This window comes from Triticum dicoccoides, chromosome 5B, assembly GCF_002162155.2.
Source record: "Triticum dicoccoides isolate Atlit2015 ecotype Zavitan chromosome 5B, WEW_v2.0, whole genome shotgun sequence".
Taxonomy (NCBI): Eukaryota; Viridiplantae; Streptophyta; class Magnoliopsida; order Poales; family Poaceae; genus Triticum; species Triticum dicoccoides.
Genome location: NC_041389.1, coordinates 476,513,711 through 476,540,178, shown reverse-complemented (window position 1 = coordinate 476,540,178; position 26,468 = coordinate 476,513,711).

The following is a 26,468-nucleotide window of genomic DNA, read 5'->3' as shown; positions in this document are numbered from 1 at the left end:
CTAACCCGCGGCCGCCACCTGTCGCCGCCAGCTCCCACCACCGCGCCAGGCCCTGCGGGCCCAGATCCAGCCCGCCCGGCCCGGCTGCCGATGTCGCCGCGTGCCCGCAGGCGCCCCGTGCCAGGCCGCGCCTGCATCTGCCCCACCGCTGCTCGCCGGCCCTCCACCGCCTCGCCGCCCTTCGCTACGGCCCCGCCTGCCCTCCCCACCGGACCTCGCCCCGTTGCCTCGGCGTCCTCCGCCGCCTCGGTGCCGGCGCCTCCCCTCGGCCGGCGCGCTCGAGCGCCGCCACGCCGAGCTCGCCACCCGGCCACCAACCGTCGCCGGATCCGGCCGGATCGGATCGGGAGCGACCAGATCCGGCAATCCCCGGTCTCCTCCGGCCCCCGCGCCCCACCTCCGACCTCCCTCCGGCCGCTCTCCGGCAAGATTCCGGCGTGTTGACTTTTTCCCCCTCGAGGTCGATTTCTTCCAAGTCCCTGGATTTTATCATTTTTATGCCCTGTTCATCGCATCATAACTCATCATCCGTAGCTCCGTTTTGCATGTATAATATATGGAAATGTTCATTGTGAGATGCTCTTCATTACATTACATTGTGCCATGCTTGTTTGAGTCCATCTTGATGCCATTATGATCATTGCAAGAGTGCTATATGATGTTAATCTGCTGAAACTGTTATAACTTGGTGATTTGTCATTTTTGTTGCATTTGATGTGTGCATCCTATGAGCATGAGCTCTACATATATTTTTACCTATATCATGCCATCTTTACAGAGGTGCAATCCATGTATTTTTGCGAGTATTGTAGTGAGTGCATCGAGCTTGTTAAGTAGAGTACTTGATGTTACTGTTTTGCTAGGCTGAATCTGCTATATTTTGATGCTATGGAAACCTGCTGCTACAAGTCATTCTATGCATAATCTGGAGATGTTCACTAAGGATGTTTTGTTATACATGTCATGATATATTCATCCATGCCCCTGGTTGCATTTATAGCCTGCTGTAGATTCTTGTAATCTTGCTCTCAAATTGCTAAATAATGTTGCTGTCAGCCAGTTAACATTAAGTTCAGTTTTGTCATGTGTTTTGCTATTGATCCATGCACCCTATGAACTTGCTCTTGCCATGCTTAGCTTCATAAATATGTATTCTTTCTGTTGGTCACCTTGTCATTCCATGTATTGCTCTGTGGTGAGTGGTACAAGCTCACCAACATGCTTACTTATCGTTGTCCCTGCGATGTTTGAATCTGTCATATCATTTGCCATGTTTACATGGGTGCCATCATATCTTCCGATCCTTTTTGGCTCATGGTCAGTAAAGGACTTTTGTTCTATGCATTTAGTAGTATCATGCCATGCCTTAAGTTTCTACGATAAGTTCCTGTAGCATGTTGTTTGATAGCTCTAAACTTTGCAACCTGTTGTTATTTCTGCTAAGCCTGTAAACTGTTATCATTTGCAATCTTGCCATGACCTTTAGAATATGTTCTAGTGGTTTCTGGAGATAGGTCAGTGTTCATGTTTTGTCATGCTTTACCTGTACATCATGTCCATGCCTTTTGTTTACATGTTGGGGTGCTGTAGCATATCTTCATGATGCTTGTAAGATGCCTAGTTGCTGTTTTGGACAGATTGTTGTTATATCTTATTTGGAGAGTATGTGTTGCATCGTTGCTCCGTTTTGAGTGTGCTCTATATGAAACTTGCTTAAAATTGCATTTAGTTTCATATTATCTTGGTGCATCCTTGTTTTGAGGTGTTTGCTTGATGTTTGTATGCATTTTGCATCAATGCCATGTTTAACTTGTTTTGCTCATATCTTCTAGGCCTTAGCTCCGAACTAAATGAACTTTATATGTAACTTGACTAGAATCTCGTGTAGATCATCTTGGTGCATCCTAACTTGCTGTTTAACAACTTGAACATAAGGTTTATTCAGATCTGGACCAATTTCGAAATATGCATATGAGGACTTACCAGATTTGTTATATGTTGTTTCCGGCCTCATTTAAACTTGCTTTGATGTATTGCTCTTGTTTGCATCATCTCTTGCCATGAGTAGCTTCTTGTAGCCTTATCATGCGTCATAATTGGTTGAGCATCATGTCTTGTTCATGTGTGGTGTGTTTACCATGTTGTGTGCTTCTTCTCGATAGTTCCCATTTCGTTGCGATCGTGAGGATTCGTTCGTCTATGCTTGGTTCGTCTTCGTGGCTTCATCTTCTTCATGGACTCGTTCTTCTTCCTAGCGGGATTTCATGCAAGATGACCGCTACCCTGGATCTCAGTACTATCATTGCTATGCTAGTTGCTTCATTCTATCGCTATGCTGCGCTACCTATCTTTTGTCTATCAGGCCTCCCAATTTGCCATGTCAGCCTCTAACCTTTTTCACCCTTTCTAGAAAACCATTGCTTGGCCATGTTACCGCTTTTGCTCAGCCCCTCTTATAGCGTTGTTAGTTGCAGGTGAAGTTGAAGATTGCTCCATGGTGGACATGATTATGGTTGGGATATCACAATGTCTCTTATTTAATTAATGCATCTATATACTTGGTAAAGGGTGGAAGACTCGGCCTTATGCCTGGTGTTTTGTTCCACTCTTGCCGCCCTAGTTTCCGTCATATCGATATTATGTTCCCGGATTATGCGTCCCTAATGCGGTTGGGTGATTTATGGGACCCCCTTGACAGTTTGCTTTGAATAAAACTCCTCCAGCAAGGCCCAACCTTGGTTTTACCATTTGCCTCACCACCACCTACTTTTCCCTTGGGAGTAATTAACCCAAGGGTCATGTCTATTTTAGCCCCCCCGGGCCAGTGCTTCTCTAAGTGCTGGTCCGAACCAGAGCCACTTGCAGCACCACTTCGGGGAAACTTGAGATCTGGTTTTAGTTGTACGTAGTGTTCATCCAGTGTTGCCCTGAGAACGAGATATGTGCAGCTCCTATCGGGATGTCGGCGCATCGGGCGGTCTTGCTGGTCTTGTTTTACCATTGTCGAAATGTCTTGTAACTGGGATTGTGAGACTGATCGGGTCTTCCTGGGAGAAGGAATATCCTTCATTGATCGCTAGAGCTTATCATGGGCTAAGTTGGGACACCCCTACAGGGTATAAACTTTCGAGAGCCGTGCCCACGGCTATGTGGCAGATGGGAATTTGTTAATGTCCGGTTGTAGATAACATGACACCAGATTCGAATTAAAACGCATCAACCGCGTGCGTAGCCATGATGGTCTCTTTTCGGCGGAGTCCGGGAAGTGAACACGGTTTTGGGTTATGTTTGACGTAAGTAGGAGTTCAGGATCACTTCTTGATCATTGCTAGCTTCACGACCATTCCGTTTGCTCTCTTCTCGCTCTCTTTTGCGTATGTTAGCCACCATATATGCTTAGTCGCTGCTGCAACCTCACAACTTTACCCCTGCCTTGCCCTTTAAGCTTTGCTAGTCTTGATACCCATGGTAATGGGATTGCTGAGTCCTCGTGGCTCACAGATTACTACAACAACAGTTGCAGGTACAGGTTATGCGATGATCATGACGTGAGAGCGATGTTTGCTTGTTTTGGAGTTCTTCTTCTGCTTCTTCTTTGATCAGGGGATAGGTTCCAGGTTGGCAACCTGGGCTAGCAGGGTGGATGTCGTTTGAGTTTCTGTTTGTGTTTCATCCGTAGTCGGATGGTGCTCTTATGTAAGATGATGTTGTAATCGTGTAGCATTGTATGCCTTGTATGTATCCCCATCTATTATGTAATGTTGATGCAATGATATCCACCTTGCAAAAGCGTCTCCAATATGCGCTTCTATCCTTAGTGGGACCTTCGAGTTCCTTTAGGATAGGGTCGCATATTGGGCGTGACATGGGCCCCTTGTGGCTCCCCTCCACTTATGCTAGCACCCACACACTTCATCTTCTACCCAGAAAAATCCCTATCCAGCTCAGGCATGACTTTTTGCTTGTTTTGCTGCATTTTTCAATCTCTTAGCTCAAAGCTCCATTCACAACTGCTTGCAAACTCCCGCAGTGGGGTAATATTAATGATCCTCCCTAATCTGAATTTAGAGATTTTCTTGCTAATATTACTATGAGAGAATCTAGGGACGTAGCACAGGCTACCATAGGGAGCATTCATTTTCCTGCTATACATTACTTTGCTCTCTTTATTGGTAGATGCATTAACGGTAAGGACGAGGTATGTCACATGTGTGCCCCTGATCTTTGTGTCCTCAAGAGTGTTGTGTCAGGTTATAAAGGGTATAACTTGGGGGCAATAGTTGCACGTAGGTTGTAGAATAATAGTAGAAGGGGAGATTTCTTTGGAGGAATCTATGCAACCCGTGTGACTAATTTTATTTATATAGCTCCATGAGAGAGGGATATGATTGTACCTCCTGTTTATTTGGAGAAAGAAGCTATGTTTGATCATCATTTTCTTGAGAGGAATGAACAATTCCTCCATTATCGACTAATCTATGACATTGGCAACGTCGTCCCTGTTACTCTTCCTGCTCCCTACCTTTTTGATTATCAGGAAAAAGGAAGATATGTTTTCACCAGGGAAGAGGCAACTGAATATGAGAGGGGAATGGAGGCAGCTCGCCAACACGCTGCTGCTCAGGAGGCGGTCGCCTCTGCATCTCAGTACTACCCCAGTTTCACTTATGGATATCAGGAGGTCATTGGTATTAAACCAACTTAGGCAAAAAGCCTAAGCTTGGGGGAGTACGTATTTCTCACCGACTTTACATTCATGTTTACACACTAGTTGTCGGTGCTCATACTCTTTCATTGTATTATCCTTGTTAGTTTAAATTTCTTTTTCTAGTTTTCTTCTTGTGTGTTTGATAAACCTTAAGAAAAAACAAAAAAATTAGTTAGTTTAATTTCCTTGCTTGTAGTAGAATTAAATTGAAAACCCAAAAAAATTTCTCATTCTTCTTTTACTTGTTGGGAGCTTTCCCGTGTAAATAGTTTTATTTTCTGTTCTTTCCTTTGGGGGTCGAGAAGACCATCTTGAAAATGCTTAGTGGCTCTTATATGCCTGATTGTTTATTTCACTTAGAGCCCATATTACTTGTCTTCTCTCTTGAGTTGAATGCTTGCAGATTCCAGCTTAGTCCAATGCACGTGCACTCTTATTATTATACACATCATTCGGTCATGCGAGTGAAAGGCAATAATGGCGATTTATGATGGACTTATTGGGATGAGAAAAGGTGGCATGAACTTGACCTCTCTTGTTTTTGTAAATATGATGATTCATCGTTCTTGAGTCAGCTATTATGAAGTAAACATATTTGCAATGACATATAGAGATTATAGTTTCTTGTGCCATGCTTGATTAGCTATGAGTTATAATGGTTTACCTTGCGTGCCAACATGCTATTAGAATGATTATGATGTGGTATGATGGGATGGTATCCTCCTTTGAATGTATTAAGTGACTCGACTTGGCACATGTTCATGCATGTAGTTGAATCAAATCAACATAGCCTTCATGATATTTATGTTCATGGTGGATTATATCCTACTCATGTTTGTACTCGGTGTGAATTAATTGTAATGCGTGTTTACGACTGTTGTCGCTCTCTCAATTGGTCGCTTCCCAGTCTTTTGCTAGCCTTCACCTGTACTAAGCGGGAATACTGCTTGTGCATCCAAACTCCTTAAACCCCAAAGTTGTTCCATATGAGTCCACCATACCTACCTATATGGGGTATTTACCTGCCGTTCCAAGTAAATTTGTATGTGCCAAACCCCAAACCTTCAAATGAAATTCTATTTTGTATGCTCGAGCAGCTCATGTTACAACTAGGGCTGCCTATATCTTCCATGCTAGGTGGGTTATTCTCACGAGGAGTGGACTCCGCTCCACATTCACGAGAAAGGGCCGGTAACCGGGATGCCCATTCCCATGATCCAAAAAGATCAAAGGAAATCAAAATAATTAAACAAAACTCCCCCAAGGCTGTTGTATGTTGGAGGCACTTGTTGTTTCGAGCAAGCCATGGATTGATGCTTCTTGGTGGTTGGGGGAGTATAAACCTTTACCATTCTATTTGGGAACTGCCTATAATGCATGTAGTATGGAAGATACAGTCATCTCATAGTTGTTGCGTTGACAGTGAAAGTATGCCTCTCAAAATGTTATTCAATCTCTATTTTAAAATGGAGCTCTGGCACCTCTACAAATCCCTGCTTCCCTCTACGAAGGGCCTATCTATTTACTTTTATGTTGAGTCATCACCCTTCTTATTAAAAGCACCTGCTGGAGAGCACACTGTCATTTGCATTCATTATTATTGATTTATATTGGGTATGACTTGAATGGATCTCTTTTACCATGAATTACAATGTTTAGTTAGTCCTTGATCTTTAAAGGTGCTCTGCATTTATCTTTTGCGGTCTCAGAAAGGGCTAGCGAGATACCATTTTTGTTATATCATGTTATGATTATTTTGAGAAAGTGTTGTCATCCGAGTTTTATTATTATGGCTCGCTAGCTGATTATGCTATTGATATGAGTAATTGTGAGACCTATGTGTTATTGTGAGTATGGTTAGTTCGTAATATTTGCTGAAACTTGAATGCTGGCTTTTCATGTTACAACAACAAGAGCAAACAGAGTTTGTGAAAGATTTTCTTAATCACTTTCAGTTTATCAACTGAATTGCTTGAGGACAAGCAAAGGATTAAGCTTGGAGGAGTGGATACGTCTCCAACGTATCTACTTTTCCAAACACTTTTGCCCTTGTTTTGGACTCTAACTTGCATGATTTGAATGAAACTAACCCGGACTGACGTTGTTTTCAGCAGAACTACCATGATGTTGTTTTATGTGTAGAAAAGAAAAGTTCTCAGAATGTCCTGGAAATCCATGGAGGCACTTTTTGGAATTAATAAGAATTTTTGGCGAGAGAATTAATGCCAGGGGGCCCACAGCCTGTCCACGAGATGGGGGGCGGGGGGGAGCCCCCCCTTAGGGCGCGGCCTCCTATCTCGTGGGCCCCCTGGACCTCCTCCGACATCAACTCCAACTCCATATATTCCGTCTCGGGGAGAAAAAAATCAAGGAGAAAGTTTCATCGCGTTTTACAACACGGAGCCGCCGCCAAGCCCTAATCTCTCTCGGGAGGACTGATCTGGAGTCCATTCAGGGCTCCGGAGAGGGTGATTCGTCGCCGTCGTCATCATCAACCATCCTCCATCACCAATTTCATGCTGCTCACCGCCGTGCGTGAGTAATTCCATCGTAGGCTTGCTGGACGGTGATGGGTTGGATGAGATTTACCATGTAATCATGTTAGTTTTGTAAGGGTTTGATCCCTAGTATCCACTATGTTCTGAGATTTATGTTGCTGTGACTTTGCTATGCTTAATGCTTTTCACTAGGGCCCGAGTGCCATGATTTCAGATCTGAACCTATTATGTTTTCATGAATATATGTGTGTTCTTGATCCTATCTTGCAAGTCTATAGTCACCTATTATGTGTTATGATCCGACAACCCCGAAGTGACAATAATCGGGATACTTCTCGGTGATGACCGAAGTTTGAGGAGTTCATGTATTCACTATGTGCTAATGCTTTGTTCCGGTTCTCTATAAAAAGGAGGCCTTAATATCCCTTAGTTTCCGTAAGGACCCCGCTGCAACGGGAGGGTAGGACAAAAGATGTCATACAAGTTCTTTTCCATGAGCACAAATGACTATTTACGGAATACATGCCTACATTACATTGATGAATTGCAGCTAGTTCTATATCACCCTATGTTAAAACTATTGCATGAGGAATCGCATCCGGCATAATTATCCATCATTGATCCATTGCCTACGAGCTTTTCACATATTGTTCTTCGCTTATTTACTTTTCCGTTGCTACTGTTACAACTACTACAAAAACCCAAAAACATTTATCTTTACTTTTGCTACCGTTACCTTTATTATCAACTCAATTGCTAATACTCAAGAATATTATTTAGCTCCCCTTGTGTCGAATCAATAAATTTGGGTTGTACTTCACCCTCGAAAGCTGTTGCGATCCGCTACACTTGTGGGTTATCAATGCGTTGTAATTAATTCATTGGTACCGTAAATTATTGAAATATATCGAGTGTAGTGCTTTGATGTGTCGTGTCAACTCATACATCAATGAGAAGTTTGATTATCCTCTCCCTCGCGGACTTAACTGCACCTCCCTTTGGTTGTATGACAGGTTGGCCACCCACCTCTCAGGCCCACATGTCATACACGCAAAGGCAGGAGCGTCCCTCCCTCGCCCATGAGCGTGGTGGCTGGCAAGACTAGGAGAAGCTTTCGCTACATGCTCTCCCTCCCACACGCGGTGGACATGCAGCAGTTCAATCAGTGTCAGATGGCCAGAAGCATACTGTAGTACTCCTCCAGCGCAGTAGTACTCCATCATTGTTTGACTTCCCGAAGAGGCAAAGAGCCAAGTGCAGCCCGGACGCTCGTGTGGCAGTTTCATGTGTAGAGTAGACTAGGATAGCGTGTACCGTGCCTGTAAGCATAAAATCGTTCAGGTCGGCTCCATGCTATGTGGCTGTCTCGAAGTTTTAAAAAAATAACTAAAATAGTCTTCTGGCCCTACCTGTCACCTTGGTGATTGTAGTTTGCACGCTCATCTGGTCAAGACATGAATATATATTTTAATTTGTTTTTTTCGAAAAGGGGGGACTCCCCGGCCTCTACATAAGAACGATGCATACGACCACATATATTTTAATTTGTGGTGGGTAAATGTTAGAGGTTGCAACAAATATATTGTACACTGCGGGTCTTTCAGCCAAGTTTAGAGGCAAGCATGTGGGGCCAGTGCTATGATGTGTCGCGTCAACTCGTACAACAAGGAGAAGCTTGATTTTACTACACGCCTTCTCCCTCGCCCATGCGCGCGGTTGCTCGCAAACGAGGACAAGCTTTTGCTTAGTACTCCCTCTATTCCTAAATAATTGTCTTTCTAGAGATATCAACAAGTGACTACATACGGAGCAAAATGAGTAGATCTACACACTAAAATATGTCTATATACATCCGTATGTGGTAGTCCATTTGAAATCTCTGGAAAGACAAATATTTAGGAACGGAGGGAGTAGTATACAACAAGCTATCCATCCCGCTCGCGGTGGACGGGCATGCAGCAGTGGATTCGACACTGTAGAAGCAGTAGTAGTAACATCATTGTTCGTCTTCTCATAGAGGCAAAGAGCCAAGCGCAAACCAAACATTGCATGAGACAAAATTGCTATGTGAGCCCACTATTGTACTACAACTACTTGCTAGTATAGCCCTGTAAACCAGAAAGGAGTATTTGCCCTTCTAGAGATTTCAACAAGTGACTAGACTACACTGAGACGGAGTACATATGGAGCAAAATGAGTGAATCTGCACCGTAAATAAATAGGTAATAGCTCTATCGTTTTCCTCTCTGAGGTGCACAATATTGAGCATACTGACTAATCTCTTTTTGACACGCATTTACGTTTTTTTGACACAGTATAGACGCAAGCGCTCATATACACGCGCATACACTCACCCCTATGAACGCACACATGCACGTCACTATCATCTTGAAAATTACGAAGTCACCATAAGCACCTCGTTGTCGACGGGTCCATAGGTGCTTGAATGCCAAGGAGGGAGAGGGTAGCGGTTCCCGAGACGTTGAACGGTCAATGATGCATCCTCAATTACATGCAGAGGGAATTAATTGGAGAAGCAGAATAGAGCCAGCACGATGTGAATGCAACATAGTTTGGACTCACATATAATAAAGGCGCCCCACCACTCCAATCCATCTACTCCCATGTATCTACACAACACTGCTCACTCCAATCCAAGACCAACTGACCAGAAGCCACAAGCACCTATGGAGGCGATGGACGCGAGCGGCAGTCGGCTATACCAAATCATCCAAGGCGCCGGCCTATGGCCCCGCACCGCGCAGCGTTTCCAGACGGTGCTAGCAACCACAGGCATCGTAGCCCTCGCCGATGCCGGCTTCGCCTCTCGCATGGACGACATGATGGTCGACTCCATCCGCAAGTTCACCACCGTCAAGAAGCACGCGGACGACCTTGCCGTACTTCTCCAGCCTGCGCATCCAGGCTCCTCATTGCCTGCCACCCTAATCGGCCTCCATGGTGACGAACTCTTTCAAGCCCTGGTGGCCCTGCAGGTGCCGGAGGTCGCGACGAAGAATGTGCACCTCGAGGCCGCGCTCGCCGTGCAGCGCCTCGCCATGCAAGAAACCGTCGACCTGCACATCCACGTCTACGAGGAAATCGTCTACATAGGCCACTACAAGGCAAGCGAGGATAGAAAGATGTTGGCCTTCTTCCAGCGGCTGGAATCTTTGGACTCCTTTATTCAGAAGCACGTCGACCTGGCCGTGGAAGCCGCTGCTACTTCGGCGCCATTCAGTGGGCCGGCGCCCTGAGTCGAGGAGGTGGACGTCGTCGATGGATGCATCTCTTCTTCTTGCCTCCTGTAACCAGCACTGCATCGCCTCGTAGCCTTAATGTTTTATTAGTATAGTACTCCATGCGTTCCCAAATATAAGTATTTCTACAGATTCCAGCAAGTGACTACTACATACGGAGCAAAATGAGTGAATCTACACTCTAAACTATGTCTACATACATCTGTATGCTGTATTCCATTTAAAATAGTATCTAAAAAGGCTTATACTCCCTCCGTCCGGAAATACTTGCCGTAAAAATGACTAAAAATGGATGTATCTAACACAAAAATACGTCTATATACATCCATTCCTTCGACAAGTATTTCCGGACGGAGGGAATATTTATGAACGGAGGGAGTATATGGCATTTTTATTCCAGTCGTAACGTTTTAACTGTGAGGTGGGGCCGCAGTTGAGCAAACCCACCCCGCCCACCGGGCGTCGGTCGAGTTTAGAATTAGAAGAGAGAAACTAGGGAGGAAAGCTAGCTGTAGCACGGACGATGTTGTCAGATGGGACTCGTGTTTATAGAATAGGAGTATTGAGCACTCGTGCCTCTTTTTTTTAGGGAAAAATTAGTCGTATGTCTAGTACCACTAGTTGGGTGTGTGCGACCTATAGCTGTCATCACTTTAGGTCTCCTTTTCGAACCGCGGCTACGCTTTGCAGTTCACAGTACATATTGTTTCACGCATTTATCCTCCTATATGTACTCCTAGGCTTTTTCCACGTGCTCCCATTCGCCGACATGTGGGACATAGAGCATCTGGGTCGTAGTGCATGCATGACTCGGAGCATATGCCGGGGTACTTTACATTTCATACCTCATGAATTACATGCAAACCCCCCGCGGAAGAATAAATAAATGAATGAATTACTACATGAAACCAGATTATTTTCATGGAAACCGGAGCACGTTTATAAAAAATGACCGGACCTAAACCAGTCTAAGGGCCTCTTTGATTTTTCCCGCAAAAAGGGCCTCTTTGATTCGCAGGATACTGAAAACACAGGAATGGGGAAAGTATGATGGCGATGAACCAAGACGAGGAGAACTCTAACTCAGTTATAGGTTAGAGTTAGATTCTAACCCTGAACTAACCCTAAACTGCCCTGTTTGGATACTCTAACACAGTTAGAGTTAGAGCTATTTTCTAAGCCACTCTAACCCAAATAAGCACCTCTCCACCAGGATAGTTGGGCTAGATGGAACTAACCCACTCTAACCCTCCCTATTTGGATACTTTTGGGTTATTTGAGCCCCCAACTAACCTAAACTAGCTCTAACCCCATGATCCAAACAAGGCCTATCTCAATCATTTGACTACTTTGGACCCTATTTTCCGCCGGATTTGTGGCCGGCTCTTCTGTGGCCTCCTCCCACTCACAATTGACATAAAGGAACCATCTATACAAATCAAGCATGCAAAACATGATAATTTTTACTTGTCCATACAAATGACATATCCCACTTAAACATACAAGTCGTCAATCAAGCTTCACAAAATAAAAAAACACTTCATGAAACAAAGAATGAGCTAACTCATCACGAAAGTCATTCACGATAGGGAGGGAGCCCGGAGCCCCTCACGCACCGTGGGAGGAGCTCGCCATCGTCGCTCTGGAGGAAGGCTCTGTAGAGCCCAAGCCCTGGGAACCCCTCCGATGCTGGCCCTTGCGAGTTGAGTTCGACACTGGCATGTGTAGCAGGGCCGCTTGCCGCCGACTGGGAACTTAATCTTTGGGCCTCTAGAAATAATGCAAGCCTGTAACTAAAATACCTAGAAAGGTGAACTGAATCTTTGGGCCTCTAGAAATAATGCAAGCCTGAAATTGAAATACATAGAAAGGTGAACTGAATCTTTGGGCCTCTAGAAATAATGCAAGCCTGAAAGTGGAATACCTAGAAAGGTGAACTGAATCTTTGGGCCTCTAGAAACAATGTAAGCCTGAAACTGAAATACCTAGAAAGTTGAACTGAATCTTTGGGCCTCTAGAAATAATGCAAGCCTAAAATTGAAATACCTAGAAAGGTGAACTGAATCTTTGGGACTCTAGAAATAATGCCAGCCTGAAACTGAAATACCTAGAAAGATGACCTGAATCTTTGGGCCTCTAGAAAGATTTATTACCTCCTCAAGCAACATCAAACAATTCCATGCGTGCATGACAAATCTATACCAAGTTTGATCAGGATCTACTTTTCCAAATCAGAATTAGCGCTAGAGCAAGCAAGATCAATGATATGGCCGTGAGACAGAGAAAGAACAAACAAACTCACCCCTCTCGTGACCTCCCTGGTAGATGCGCCGCCGCCGCGCACGACAGAGGGAGGAAAACGACTGGTGAAGGGGGAGCGAGGCGACCTTCGAAAGCAGGAGGGAGAGGGCGGCCGAAGGAGGGAGAGGGCGAGCGGCGCTTGGGCGGGCGGCCCTATGGGGAACAGAGAGGAGTCGTGCGAGAGGGGGGGGAGCGATCTGGTGCGGGCAGGGGTGATTTTTTAGTTCTCTTTTAGTGGGCCCGAGGATAACTAACCCAATTAGAACCTCTCCACCGGGCTAGTTTTTTAGGTGGGTTAGAGCAAACTAGCTCAAACTAACCCCTCTTGTTTCTATAATTTGAGGCTATTTCAACCCAAACTAGCTCTAACTCAGGGATCCAAACAAAGAGGAGTGTTACTGTACATGCTATAGTGTGGATCGTAGAACATTGTTTTTTATGGTCATATCACCACATTGTTTTCTACTGCTGGTTCACTAGGCTACTGTGATTGGCACTGCTGGTTCACTGGGTTGCTGTGGTTCGCACTCCTCCGACCTGAGTAGTACATAGTATAGTACTAGTATATACCGCATCATTCTTTGCTCCTTCTTACCACTCAGACATGTGGGAGAGCCAGCATCCGGGTCGACGTGTCATGCACCAGATTAGAGCGCGGAACGGAAGGGGGGCATCACCCCAGTCGGAGTGCCAGTAATTCATGACTATAGTGAGTGGTCATATCACAAGTATTTCCAGCAGTAACGCGCCGTCAAATCGCACAGGCCCACTCGCTCACCCTCCTCGCCTCTCTGTCAAACCGCCTACCCGAAAACTGTCGCGCGTACTACCTGAGAAAATCCCCTCCCTCAACTTTTAACTACGCGAAAATATTTCAAGCTTGTTCGTTCTATATAAATACAGTACTTACTGTATGTTTATTCACCCGTGGGGTTGTTCAAAAGAGGGGCGGGGAGCACAAGTGAACAATACTGTAGTACTACTAGTAATAAGTAGGAGTCGTATAGTAGTCACCTTAAATAGAGAGTTTCTTTTCTTTAATGCCACGTACACAAATTGAAATGCTTGTTGTGGAGAGAAAGAAGATAATCACTCCACTATATATGGACGCAGGGTCCTAAGCGCTTGCTTTACTAGGGTTGCTCTCTTCATTCTCTCATCCTCTCCAGATATAAACAAGACAATGGTAGCGACATTTTCTCTCTGCTCACCGCTGGTCACAGATCCGGCCGGATTCCTTCGGCCGGTGTGTGTAGAGGACTAAAAGGTGCATCGTTCACGCGGTCATCGCCGCCAAGGGAGGAGACCCACAACTGCCGTAGGGGCCCGATCCTCTACCCGTGCCGTTCTCTCCGACACAGCGCCGGCTCGGGAGGTCCTCCGACCCTTCTTCCTCCCCGCCGTATTATCCGCAGATTCGACCTGCCGCCGCCGACATCCCGGTGACCCTCAGGTATAAGTTCTTCGAAAGCGGCCTTGCTCTACTGCCCCAGCTCCCCACGTGTCTGCATGTGCATCTTTTTCTACTCCCATCAGCTCTTCCAAAGCCACCTAAATTTTTAGTATTATTAGAGGTAAAGCTACTTCATGCATTCGAATCTAGGGCTTTGTTCAAACAATGAAGAAAGGGGGGAAAGTTGTAGCATTAATCTAGGACTTGATTCAAAGAGGAAATAATATGGTGAAAGTAGTAGAGACCGGATACCCAACTGGTCTCTTGGTTGAAAAGGGAAATAATGGGAAAACGCATTACAAACTGGATAAGGAACATATCTATTGGTTGAAAAAAGGATAGAAAGTGGCGGTTGGTGGACAAGTCAACAGAGTATGTCCAGGATTAGATTTTCTGCCCACATAGGAAAAGGTCTCCAGGATTAGATTTGCTGCCCTCACATAGTAAAAGGTCTCAGGATTAGATTTGCTGCCCTCACATAGTAAAAGGTCTCAGGATTAGATTTGCTGCCCTCACATAGTAAAAGGTCTCCAGGATTAGATTTGCTGCCCTCACATAGTAAAAGGTCTCTAGGATTAGATTTGCTGCCCTCACATAGTACAAGGTCTCCAAGATTAGGTTTGCTGCCCTCACATAGCACGAACAAACTCGGCATCACCACTTTATGCCTCCTTGTAGGTACATTGTGCTGATGCGTCCACTGTCGCATGTCCTTATACCAACCTTTTGTTGTTGTTAATGTAAGGGCGCATGTAAAATGAAGCGATCACACCGTTACCTTAGGGACATGTCTAACCAGTGTTATTGTTAATCTAATGCCTCCAGTGAGAATATGCAATTAAATTGTGTTACAAATGGCACTCCTGCTGTTTTCCCCAGTATGATAAGTAAGTTGCTCCTTCACGCTGCAGAGTGTCCTGGTGTCCCCACGGTCCCATGCCCTTAAACCAACTCTTTAGCTGCTGTTGATTTACTGTGTCTGGTAAACAAGAAATTCCACCATTAAAGTAATCCCATATTTGAGGAATCTCATTGTTGATCATAATGCTTCTGGTAACATGAAGCATTGCTGACTTTTTAAAATTTCTACTGCCCTTGCGTGATTGCCATGAACATAATTAAGATGCTTCTTTTCATTTTGTATATGTTTCATATATTCTTATTTACCAGCAATTGTTTACTTTCTATCTTTTTGTGTAGATAGGGATATCCATTTCACCTTGTTGCTATTGTGACCTTTTGGCGAACTGTACAAAACACTTTTTTTTGGAATGAGTGTCTTGTGCAGTTCAACTAAAATGTCACGTGGGCAACATCTCTCAATTTTGGTGGAACTGTACAAAATGGTGATTGGAGTTTCCAAAATCTCTGTCAAGTTTTGCCGGTAATCTCGTGCAACATTTTATTAGCCTTTGCAAGATGGAGCCATCACTGTCACCATAATGGCACTTTATTTTAGTGGAACTGCACAAAAGGATAAGAAAATTATAGTTGCACGTTACATGAGCCAGACAGCCAACCTTAATGTTCCTCAATTTTAGTGCAACTACTAAAGAAGAACCTGCCAGCTCACAAGAGCATGTACTTCTTGCTAGCTGAATGATGCAATCTTTGCTTCATTTCAGGTGAACTGCAGAAAAAGGCGCATGAATTGAATCATGGAACTCCAGGTAGACCTCATCGAAGTAGAGCTGGAGGTTGAGTTCAAGGAGGCCGCTATTAAAGCGAAATCATGCTCTCCTGTCTCCTTGTTTGTGCTGTGCAAACATGCTGTGCAAATAGGAATACTGAACTATAGATGTTGTGACGGTCAAGAGCATTCGCCAAGTTCTTCGATTGTTTGGCATGGCTAGCCAAGATGGATTTAATCCCGATATTCACTTTATCAAAAGGCTCTAATGGGTTGGTTCTGAATCTTGCAAGCTAGGAATCAGTGAGATGTGTAGGCATCTTTGTTTTACTTATTATTTGAATCTTATTTGTTGGTTCTGAATCTTGCAAGCTGGGAATCAATGAGATGTGTAGGCATCTTTGTTGTACTTATTATTTGGATCTTATTTGTTGGTTCTGAATCTTGCAAGATGGGAATCAATGAGATGTGTAGGCATCTTTGTTGTACTTATTATTTGGATCTTGTTTGTTGGTTCTGAATCTTGCAAGATGGGAAACACGACATGATGATGCAGAGGACAACAACCATAACAAATAGTTCAAACTTGGTAGTATTATCTTTGTGAAAGTGCGACAAATGTGTTGATTGTGTGTGTCCTGAGAATAATAATTCTAATTGTTGTGAATGTTGATCCTGTGGCACTGATAGAACGAGCGAATGCATTGCTTGTTTTAAGTATAAATTTCTATTAAAGCTAATTAAATTTAAGTAAAGTGACCACTAACTCCTGTTATTACAGTACCAATACAGACCCGCTCGTGAACCGATGTGTGGCCGGAGTAGGTTTCTTTATGGAGGCGTTTCAATGCGCCGATGGTGCATCTTCTGCCGGGCGTGCAGTGGACGAGGGAGGGGTAGTAACTAGCTTACTGTTGAATCCAGTTCCCTAAGAGCTGAAAAACGAACTGCTGCCGCCGCCTACACACTCATTCACTCGAAGAGACTCTAATGGTGATCCGAGGAGTGAGCCTGCTGGATATGGACTTCAGCAAGGAGTTCCCCTTTGAGTTCGCCGTTCAGTCCTATGGCTGCACCAAGTTGAATGTTATGTACACCAACGATACGGACTCGGTGAAGCTCTGCCTCGCCGCAGTCCTATGGATGCACCAGGTTCTGGAGCATTTGTCCGTTTCATCGGCAGCGCCGACTGCACCTTTGCTACGGTGGAGAGAAGGAAGAACGCGACGATTCGGCCATCTGGTGCAACAAGCTTGTCGACATCCAGAAGCAATACAAGATCATCAGCAACAGGCAGGAGAAGGACTCCGTGGTTGACCTCGCTGAGACCATCATCGACCCCTGATACGCCAACCTGAAAGAAGACGACCTGAACACGTGGGAGGTACCTCTGAATATAGCCTACATAACGTACGCGGCCAAGGACGCATACGCATGCTACGACATGTACAGGCAGATCTTGGACATGAGGGCGTGCCTGCTTCCCGTAACCGACGAGTACACGGAAAGCCGCAGTGTCATGATCAAGCATGCCAGGAAGGTCTAGATGTTGTACTTTTTCTGTTTATAAGCACCTTTATCATCTGAGTGTTTCATGCATTAGCCTATGTGTCGTAATTATCTGTTTTGTCTGAAATATTTATTTTAAGAACCCATTAACCTCATTGCTTTTTTAGTGGCTATTTACTTATGTATGTAAACTAGTTCACTTGTCCATAAAAAACTAGTTCACTCGGCTGCCGTGCTTTGAATCTCCTTCCTCCCAACACATTCCCCTCCTCAGGTGGACCCAGCAGGTCACTGAATTTTCTCCCACTTTCTTTTTTTGATGTAAACTGAGTTTTCTGCCAGTAATTTCCCCTAGAGCCAACTCAAGTGTCCCACGTCTAGCCTAAAAATAATAATACCCCACGTACTATTAACTCATCAAATTAAAAATATATTTTATTTCATAAGTTGAAAGTTCTTACAAAATAATAATAATAATTGTTTATATATAACTTCGCAAGTTAACTCCTAGTGATTGCGTACATAAGCTTGCAAAGATTTTACTGACATGCAATCATGTGTTTATCTTTTTATAACATTTCTCCGTCTAGCCCAACATGATATTTTCACCCAGCCCAGCAAGTCTGCGGATTTCGAGAAAAATGCAAATGGGATTTAAATGGGCTGCATAGATGCTACATCATTGTTTCACCCAGCCCACCAAATGTACTAAAAAAACAAATGGACTGGCTGACATGTGGGCCAGTAGGTCGAAGCCTATGAAGGCGTTGGATTTACATCCAACGGCCGACATTATTCTTCAATCTCTCGTCTTCCTCCCCCAGCGCTGCCGGAACCGCCTGCTCTAGCCTTCAGCGTCCAGCGGTGTTGTTTTGCGCTCCTTAACGAAACGCTACCCCACCGACGGCCAGGCCATCCCTACACTCCGCACCTCGTGTTATTCTCTGCCGAGTGTAGGCCCACCCCACACCCGAACCAGTCAAGTTTCCCACTCCTCTCCATCTGCGACTCCACTGCGCGTCTTCCCCATCTCCGGGTCGTTCTAGTCTGGGGCCTCACCATTGTCCACCTCCTCGATGCGCTCGGCGCGGTGTGGTCAACATACGAGAGTCATGGGAAGAGGACTGTACGTGGAGAGCCTGACGGCTGGGACCCACGAGGTCCATGGTCGCACGCAAGGAAAGTTCCTCCTTATTACGCACTGTACGTGCACTGTACGTGGGAAGGACTTCTGTATTTCGTGAAAAAAACGTCCCCCCGCTCACAGGTCGGACCCACCAGCTATATCTTCGCACGCAAGGAAGTGCCTCCTTATTACACACCAAAAAATGAATACCCCCTGCTAGCTGGGACCCACCATAGTGGCTGGCTGACTTGTGGGCCTACTAAGTTGACGAGGACGGAGGGCTTTGTCAACTTAGTCAATATGAACGATTCTAGCTCTAGTGACCGTACGATGTCCATCCAATGGTCATAGTGCTTCTTCAACCTCTGGTCTTCTTGCTCCAGCCTCCCAAAGCAGCGCCGGTCATGCCGCGTGCTCCTGCCTCTCGTGGCCGGCTGTGATGCCACGGAGGCCTCACCGCCCCCTACTACTCCCACCGCTGGCCCAGGGTATCCCTCTAGTCACCCACACCCCCTGTTATTCTGTGGCGACGGCAGCCTCACGCCGCAGCCAAACGAGTGAACCCTCATACTCCTCTCCGCGTGGGCATCCACTGCCGCGTCTTCCCCGGCTCCGCGTCGTCCCCTTCCTAGGCCTCGCCGTCGTCCATCGCCTTGGTGCTCTCGGTGTGGCGTGGTCAATGTGTTCAACGACCGACTTCCATCGGAAGAGTACTTTACGTGGAGAGGCTGACAGGTGGGTCCACGGCCACAGCCCAATTTTTTTGTGATTTGCCAAGTAAGTCGCTTTGTCAGGCCTGTGGGGCTGCAAATCTTTCAATACGAGGAGAGCTTCATTCGACTGGCCGAGAAAATGGCCTATCAGTAATGAGAAATGGGATGTACATTTTTAAAACACATCAAACCGGCAATTAGTTTGAAATATCTTTTTTTCATTTTTGAGATTTTAAATTACATTAATTTTTATGCGTGGAGAATTTGTTGGATTTTATATTTGTATACATTTATTTTTAAAGTCAGTTTGAATGTGATTCAAAATTTCGGGATTAAAAACTGTTCGGACCGCACCAAAATATGCAAAATTTCGTATAATTTTTTAACCGTGGCCACAATATGGGATGTAATGCTAACAAAAAGAATATGGGCTCCAAAAAAACCTTAAGAATTAGAAAATGGGTTGTAAATTATTAGAAATAATGGCAGATGGGCTGTATGCTATTTTCCACAGATTTGAGGCTTTCCTTAAAAAAGGTTGACGCACAAGCAGTGACTGTTGGATGTCCATCGAACGACCACCATGCTTCTTCAATCTCCGCTCTTCCTGCTCCAGCTGCTCAAACAAGCACCGCTCGGACTGCCTACTCCCTCCTCCCCGCGGCCGGCTGTGCTGCCGCGCAGGCCTCACCGCCCCACCATACTCCCATCGCTAGCCTAGCCATCCCTCTACTCACCCACACCTCCTATTATTCTCCGGTGACGGCAGACAAACCAGTAAACCCTCGTACAGTCGTACTCCCCTCCGCGTGGGAAACAACTGCCGAGTCTTCCGTGCCCCCGTGCCGTTCCCTTCCTAGGCCTCACCGTCGTCCACCGCCCTGGTGCTCTCGGCGTGGCCTGGTCAACGTGGTCAATGACCGACATGCATCTGAAGTGGACTGTACGTGGAGAGGCCGACAGCTGGGTCCACGGCCGCATGCAAGGAAATGCCTCCTTATTATGCGCAAAATAATGATTCCTCCACCTGACATCAGGGACCCACCGAAAGGGCCTCTATATTTCACGAAAAAAGTTACCACTGCTGACAGCTCGGACCCACCAGCTTTATCTTCGCATGCAAGGAAGTGCCTCCTTATTACGCACAAAAAATGAATACTCCCCCTGTTAGATGGGACCCAGTATAGTGGCAGGCTGACTTGTGGGCCTACTAAGTTGACGGGGGCGGAGGGCTTTGTCAACTTAGTTAATATGCATGATTCTAGCTCCAGTGACCGTATGATGTCCATCCAACGGCCGTAGTGCTTCTTCAACCTCTGGTCTTCTTGCTCCAGCCACCCAAAGCGGCGCTGGTCATGCCGCATGCTCCTGCCTCCCGTGGTCGGCTGCGCTACCACGGAGGCCCCACCGCCCCCTACTATTCCCACCGCTGGCCAGGCCCTGCAGCGATGGCAGCCTCACACCGCAGCCGAACCTGTAAACCCTCGTACTCCTCTCCGCGCGGGCTTCCACTGCCGCGTCTTCCCCGGCTCCCCGTCGTCCCCTTCCTAGGCCTCGCCGTCGTCCACCGCCGTGGTGCTATCGGCGCGGCGTGGTCAACGTGGTCAAGGAACGACTTCCATCGGACATGGACTGTACGTGGAGAGGCTGACAGCTGGGTCCATGGCCGCAGCAAGGTAGTGCCTCCTTATTACGCGGAAAATAATGATTCCTCCACCTGACAGCTGGGGCCTACCGGACGGGCCACTGTATTTCGCAAAAAAAATGTTTCCCCCTCATTGCTGGGACCCACCAGTTACATCTTCGCACCCAAGGAAGTGCATCCGGAAAAAAATCATTCGCCCCCCTGACTGCTGGGACCCACCAGCTACATCTCCGCACGCAAGGAAGTGCATCCGAAAAAAACGATTCGCCCCCCTGACTGCAGGGACCCACCAGCCACACCTTCACACGCAAGGAAGTGTGTCCGAAAAAAAACCGATTTGCTCCCCTGATTGCTAGGACCCACCAGCTACATCTTCGCACACAAGGAAGTACCTGATAGTCGGGACCCACCTGGTCGAAGCGTACGTAGCGTTGTCATTCTGGTCGCGAAAGTGTATGTACATATATAATGGTCGATGTAGAGGCGCGCACGTGTCTTATTAGAGGCGTGCACGTGTCGTAGTAGAGGCGCGCACGTAGCATGTACACATACGTATAGCGGCCAGGGTGCAAGAAAGAAAATACGGCCACGTATGTGTACATACGGGCGGGGTCTCGAACACCTACTCGCGCATACGTACGGCCAGGGCTCGTGTACATGGCTGGGTCGGAACGGAGAAACAGTGTCGTCGTTGTGTTCATGGGGAGCCAATCGGCTGGGTTAGAACGGAATGCATGGTCGTGTCCATCGGGAGGGCTTGGACAGAACAGGCGATGGAAACAAGGCCTGGTGTACTGCAGAACAGAGGAAATGGCCTTGTGTTCGACCGGCCACGTTCGAAACGGGGGTCCTGCTGATCGGGAGGGGTTTGGCGTACCGCAAAACGGAGGAAATGGACCTCCTACGGTCGAAACGGGGGTCCTGCTGATCGGGAGGGGTGTGGCGTACCGCAAAACAGACGAAATGGACTTGTGTTGGAGCGCTACGGTCGAAATGGGGGTCCTTTTCATCAGGAGGGGTGTGGTGTACCGCAGAACGGGACTCCACAGGATACTGTTCATCTCCACCGTCGACCTCCTCCAGCCTCTATGTGCTATTGTTCATCCACCGTCGACCTCCTCCAGCCTCCACCTGCGACTGTTCATCCACGGGCTCCTGTTCATCCAGCCTCCACCGCGCGCTACTTCACTGGCTACTGTTCTACCACCCCTCTCCACGGGCTCCTGTTCAACCACCCCTCCACGGGCTACTGTTCATCCACCCCTCCACCGTCTACTGTTCATCCAGCCCTCCACGGGGTCGTCCTGTTCATCCAGCCCTCCACGGGGTCTTGTTCATCCAGCCCCAACCGGCTCGATCGATCGGGGTCCTGTACATCCAGAGGCAACGCCACGGGTCCTGTTCATCCACTCCCACCGCTCACTGTTCATCCACCCCCCCTCCAACGCTCACTGTTCATCTAGAGAGGCAGCATCGATCAGCTTCAGTTAGCAGCAGTAGCGAAGGAATCGATCGCTCGGGTTTAGTAGCACGTAGCCTGCAATGCAATTGCTCGGGTTCAGTTAGAGCCCAACGCCTCGCTCGGATTCAGTTAGAGCCAACACCTCGCACACTCGCGCGTACGTGTATGAGAGAAACGCGCATTGCTCGGCCCCCGACCACCCACCGTAACCGGGAAATCCCCAAAATTTTCCTCGCCCTCGCTTCTACCACGGTTTTTTCCGTCATGGACGGCCCAAAGAATGTCATGCAGGTGTGTCTCCGGCCCGCCCAGGACGAAAAGCCCATTTTCTGTCATGATTTTTTGTCATAGAAGTAGGAGCCCACCACATCTATGATGATACCGGGTTTTGTCACAATTATCGTCATAGAAGTGTCATATGTATGACAGAAGTTTTTTCCGTTCGGCCCAAAATGTCATGGATGTGTCTTTTTTTGTAGTGAGATCAATCAAAAACTACTTTTACTTGCCCTTTCGGTACTTTTTCTTATAGACGTATGCCTTTTGGTTTATGCAATGCACCTGCTAGCTTTCAAAGATGCATGATGGCTATATTGTCTGATTTTTGTGAAAAGATTTGTGAGGTATTCATGGATGACTTCTCCGTTTATATGGATCCTCTTTCGATAATTGTTTGAGCAACCTTGATCGAGTTTTGCAGAGATGCGAAGACACTAGTCTCACTCTAAATTGGGAAAAGGGTCACTTTATGGTTAATGAAGGCATTGTCTTGGGGCACAAGATTTTCGAGAGAGGTATTGAAGTCGATAAAGCTAAAGTTGATGCTATTGAAAAGATGCCATGTCCCAAGGACATAAAAGGTATAAGAAGTTTCCTTGGTCATGCCGGTTTTTAGGAGGTTCATTAAGGACTTTTCTAAAATCTCTAGGCCTCTGACTAATTTATTGCAAAAAGATATTCCTTTTGTCTTTGATGATGATTATGTAGAAGCATTTGAAATAATTAAGAAAGCTTTGATCACTGCACCTATTATTCAGCCACCTGATTGGAATTTACCCTTTGAAATTATGTGTGATGCTAGTGATTATGCTGTAGGTGCTGTTCTAGGGCAAAGAGTTGATAAGAAATTGAATGTTATCCAGTATGCTAGTAAGACTCTTGATACTGCCCAGAGAAATTATGCTACTACTGAAAAAGAGTTTTTAGCAGTTGTGTTTGCATGTGATAAGTTTAGACCTAATATTGTTGATTCCAAAGTTACTATTCACACTGATCATGTTGCTATTAAATATCTTATGGAAAAGAAAGATGCTAAGCCTAGGCTCATTAGATGGGTTCTCCTGCTCCAAGAATTTGATTTACATATTATTGATAGAAAGGGAGCTGAGAACCCCGTTGCAGGCAACTTGTCTAGGTTAGAGAATGTTCTTGATGACCCACTGCCTATTGATGATAGCTTTCCTGATGAACAATTAGCAGTCATTAATGCTTCTCTTACTGCTGCTTGGTATGCTAATTATGCTAATTACATTGTTGCTAAATTTATACCTCCTAGTTTCACATACCAGCAAAAGAAAAAGTTCTTCTATGATTTAAGACATTACTTTTGGGATGACCCACACCTTTATAAATAAGGAGTAGATGGTGTTATTAGATGTTGTGTGACTGAGCATGAACAGGAACAGATCCTACGCAAGTGTCACTCTGAATCCTATGGAGGGCACCACGCTGGAGATAGAACTGCACACAAGGTACTACAATCTAGTTTTTATTGGCCTACTCTCTTCAAAGATGCTCGTAAGTTTGTCCTATCTTGTGATGAATGTCAAAGAATAGGTAACATTAGTAGACGTCAAGAAATGGCTATGAATTATTCTCTTGTTATTGAACCGTTTGATGTTTGAGGCTTTGATTATATGGGACCATTTCCTCCCTCTAATGGTTACACATATATTTTAGTTGTTGTTGATTACGTTACTAAGTGGGTAGAAGCCATTCCAACTAGTAGTGTTGATCATAACACTTCTATTAAAATGCTTAAAGAACTTATTTTCCGAGGTTTGGAGTCCCTAGATATCTTATGACTGATGGTGGTTCACATTTTATTCGTGGTGCTTTCTGTAAGATCCTTGCTAAGTATGATATCAATCATAGAATCGCATCCCCTCATCACCCGCAGTCTAGTGGTCAAGTAGAGTTGAGCAATAGAGAGCTCAAATTAATTTTGCAAAAGACTGTGAATAGATCTAGAAAGAATTGGTCCAAAAACTTGATGATGCATTATGGGCCTATAGAACTGCATACAAAAATCCTATGGGTATGTCTCCGTATAAGATGGTTTATGGAAAAGCATGTCATTTACCTCTTGAACTTGAACATAAAGCATATTGGGCTATTAAAGAGCTCAACTATGACTTCAAACTTGCTGGTGAGAAGAGGTTGTTTGATATTCAAAGAAAAAGTCAAACGCTAGCATGATAAAAGGATACAAAAGCGTGAGTTTAACGTAGGAGATTATGTGTTATTATTCAACTCTCGTTTAAGATTTTTTGCAGGAAAACTTCTCTCTAAATGGGAAGGTCCCTACGTTATCGAGGAGGTCTATCATTCTGGTGCCCTAAAAATCAACAACTTCGAAGGCACAAGCCCGAGGGTGGTGAACGGTCAAATAATTAAACATTATATTTCAGGTAATCCTATCAATGTTGAAACTAATATTATTGAAATCGTAACCCCAGAGGAATTCATAAGGGTCACTTTCCAGAATGTTCCAGACTCCAAAAGGGAATAGGTGTGTGGTACGGTAAGTAAACAGACTCCAAAATAACTCCAAAGGCAATTTTTATCAGTTTTGGAATATTTAGGAATTTTAGGAAGAAAGAAGTAGTCCGAAAGGGACACGAGGCCCCCACGAGAGTGGAGGGCGCGCCCACCCTTACTGGGCGCGCCCCCTATCTCGTGGGCACCTCATGTGCCTCCCGGACTCTGTTTTCTTGCACGTTACGTATTTTGGCCAGTAAAAATTCATTATATATACTCCCAGAGTTTTTAACCACCGTATCACGCAAATATCCTCTATTTTCGTTTCAAGTTGTTCCTATTTCAGATCTAGAGCATTATGTCATCTCCAAGCGCTCCCAAGGACAAGTTCTTCGAGAGGGTTATCAACCCCTATCTCGCGGAGGTTCTGCAACACCCTCAAACGATCGAGATGCATGAGGGGGTGTTGCATATCCACGTTGTGGAGGGACCAAGGCGTACCGGAAGCGTGGAGACAAAGCTCGAAGCCGTGGAGCAGCAAGTTTTCAAGTGCCAAGGGATGGTGGAGCATGGACTCAACGCTAACCAGATGATGATCACGGATTTCACCAACAACCACAAGCTAGATGCCAAAGTCATTGGGGAGACCATCTTCAAGCTTCAAGAGAAAATCGAGCATCTCCAAGCCCAGATCTATGACCTGCAAAACCAGAACTATGAGTATGAATATAGATTCAAGAGGATAAGTTTGGCTACAGATTTAAGGATCCCGGAGACTCGATCATCCTTCTATGATGGTGAGCCTATGCCTTGGAAGATGGACGACAAGCCTACATCATCAACAACTCCTACTTCACCACCTTCGAGGACATAATCACATGGGTATGGGCACTCCCCTTGGCAACTGCCAAGCTTGGGGGAGGTACCCCGGTATCGTATCACCATCACACTCCTATCTTTACCGTTTTATTTAGTTCAATCTTTTAGTAGTATCTTGATCTAGTAGATTGAAGTTTTGATATCAAGTAGTTATGAGTTTGCTTTGTGATCTATTTTTGTATTCGAGTCCATGAGCTATCTATAATAAAGATTAGTGTTGAGTCAAGGGCTTTGCTATGATCTTGACAAAGTAGAAAGAATAAAAGAGTTCATATTGATCTTATGGTTAGTGATGACTTCACACATAGAATGTATGAGGCATAAAAATTGTTGAGAGTTGATAAACGTAGTTTTGGTCATTGTTGCAATTAATTTGAAGTGATATGGAAAGAGAGGTTCACATATAAATATATTATCTTGGACACCTTTTATGATTGGGAGCACTCATTAAGTATGACATGCTAAAAGAGTTGCTGTTGGACAAGGAAGACAACATAATGGTTTATGTTTTCTCACATCTCAGT